This window comes from Papaver somniferum, unplaced genomic scaffold, assembly GCF_003573695.1.
Source record: "Papaver somniferum cultivar HN1 unplaced genomic scaffold, ASM357369v1 unplaced-scaffold_133, whole genome shotgun sequence".
Lineage (NCBI taxonomy): Eukaryota > Viridiplantae > Streptophyta > Magnoliopsida > Ranunculales > Papaveraceae > Papaver > Papaver somniferum.
The window spans coordinates 22,151-24,557 of NW_020622492.1; positions in this window are offsets into that span (position 1 = coordinate 22,151).

Here is a 2,407-nt window from a genome sequence, read left to right on the forward strand (position 1 = left end):
TTTTTTTTTTTTTTTTTTTTTTTTTTTTTTTTTTTTTTTTTTTTTTGAGCATGGTATTGGATTGAAATTAAAAATAAATTACACGCGGGAATGTTATTCCCCTACTGTCATTTAATACAGTTTGTTCCAAAAAATCTGGAACCATGTGGTCCCAAATTCTAGTGTGCAATACTCCTTGTTGGCTGTCATCTGCCGCGTGGTTAGCGAGGGAGTATGCCGCCTGATTCACTTCTCGATAATTGTGATGGATAGTGTATTGGGGAATTTCTGCCAGTCTTTTGATGATCTCAGTAATCATGTCTGTCAGGTACCATGTGGAATCCACCATTTTCTTGATAAAGTGAACTAGTGTCTGCGGGACTGATTCAATGCAGATGTTAGTCCATTGGTATAGAGATACCGTTCTTAGGGCCATTAGTAAATCCCATGTCTCAGCAAACATGGCTGTTGTGATTCCCAGTGGTTGGGCCATTGCGACGATAAGTGTGGTTGTGGAGTCTCTGCAAATAAAACCTCTACCTGCGGGATCCAAATGGCCGCGGGCCGCTCCATCAGTGTTGATTTTGATCCATTGTTGTTCCGGAGGTTTCCATCCAACTTGAATAACTCTAGTCCTCCGGGGTGACGAAGTGTAAGTGCTTATAACATTCATGCCGGTCAGAGGTGGAGGTAGTACTGAATTTGACCACTTGTATTCGTGATGCATCCAATTTGCTGATTTGACTATATCAGAAGGAGGTTTATGTTTCCTTCCATAGATCAGATCGTTTCTGGCTAACCAAAGTGCCCACAAGATGAAGCAGAAATAAGTTTTTGCCGGTATAGGTTGTTTGAGCCGTAGCATTTGGTTAATGGAGGTTGATGGTGTTAATGGTGGAGGTATCTGGTATTGAAAGGCAGGTTCTGCTTCAAGATGGGTGAAAAGAAGATCATATGCTTCTCGGACGAATTGGCAGGATAAGAGAATATGTTCAGCTGTTTATGGTGATAGATTACATCTTGGACATAGGGCGGAGGTAGTAAGATGAATTTTATGTAGTAGGGTGAAGGTAGGTAAACCTTCATTGATAGATTTCCACAAGAAAAGTTGTATTTTTGGGGGGCATTTTAATGTCCATATGTGTGTTGAGGGTTGAAGCTGAATTGAGGGAGTGTGAGAATTAGGACGGTGAGTGAGCATACGGTACCTGGAGCTAACTGTATATTTTCCAGATTTTGTATAGGGCCAAATAATTTTATCTGGTGGACCATCTTGCGGTAGGTGAATGTTAACAATCCTGAGCATGGCTGATTGTGGTAGCTATGATACCCGGTCATGAATCCAGGTGTAGGTAGCTGCATCTATAAGGCCAGACACTAAAGGAAAATTCTGGCATTGGTGTTGGTTAAGAGGTGGGTGATCCGGGATCCAATTGGAATCGGTCCGAATAGCGTTTCCTGTGCCTATTTTGTGAAAAATATGGGGTGTGATACATGATAGGAGGGAATTGAGTTGTTTCCAAAGTGGGCTAGCCGAGTCATGGTGGAATTGGTTGGATTGGAGAAAAGGTTGATTGTGGAAATATTTTTCTCTGCACATTGAAGTATAAATCGAGTCAGGCTGATCATGGATTTTCCAAACTCGTTTGAGTAACAATGCTTTGTTGTGATCTAAGCTTTTCCTAATTCCCAATCCCTCCTTAGCTAAGGGTTTTGAAAGTTTATCCCAGCCTATGGGGTGCAATTTTTTGATGGAAGCATCATGGCCCCAAAAAAAATTCCTAGTAATTTTGTCTATCTCCTTATGAACTTGCATAGGTAAAAGATTGGACTGCATAATGTGATTTGTCGTAGGTAATAACGAGGTTTTAATGAGCACTAACCTTCCTTTTTGTTTAAGGCATTTCGTTTTCCATCCTTTTGCTTTGCAAGTCAATGTTTGGAGTAGAGACCGAAAAATATGTGTTGATGTTCTTCCACTCTTGAATTGGACTCCCAAGTATACTAGTGATGTTGATGTATCCGGCATGTCGAAACCGCTTTGGATTTCACCGATGATAGTGGGATCAAGCCTTGAATGATGGATTATATTAGATTTGTTGGGGTTGATATGTTGTCCTGCTGATTCAGACTAAGAATCGAGTAGTTGTTTGAGTTGAATACAATGCAGTATGGAGGCTTTAAATGTTAGCAGCAGGTCACCGGAATACATTAGGTGTAGAATTGGCGGCGCTTTCTTAGAGATTCTGATCCCTGAAATGTTGTTTGTGTGTTCCAGGTGCGCAAGGTTTGTAGAAAGGATCTCCGCACAAATAATAAAAACATAAGGTGATAATGGGCCTCCTTGTCTTATTCCTCTAGAAGGTGAAATATACCCATGTGGAGTGTCGTTGACGTTGATAGAGTACATGACTGTGGAAATACATAG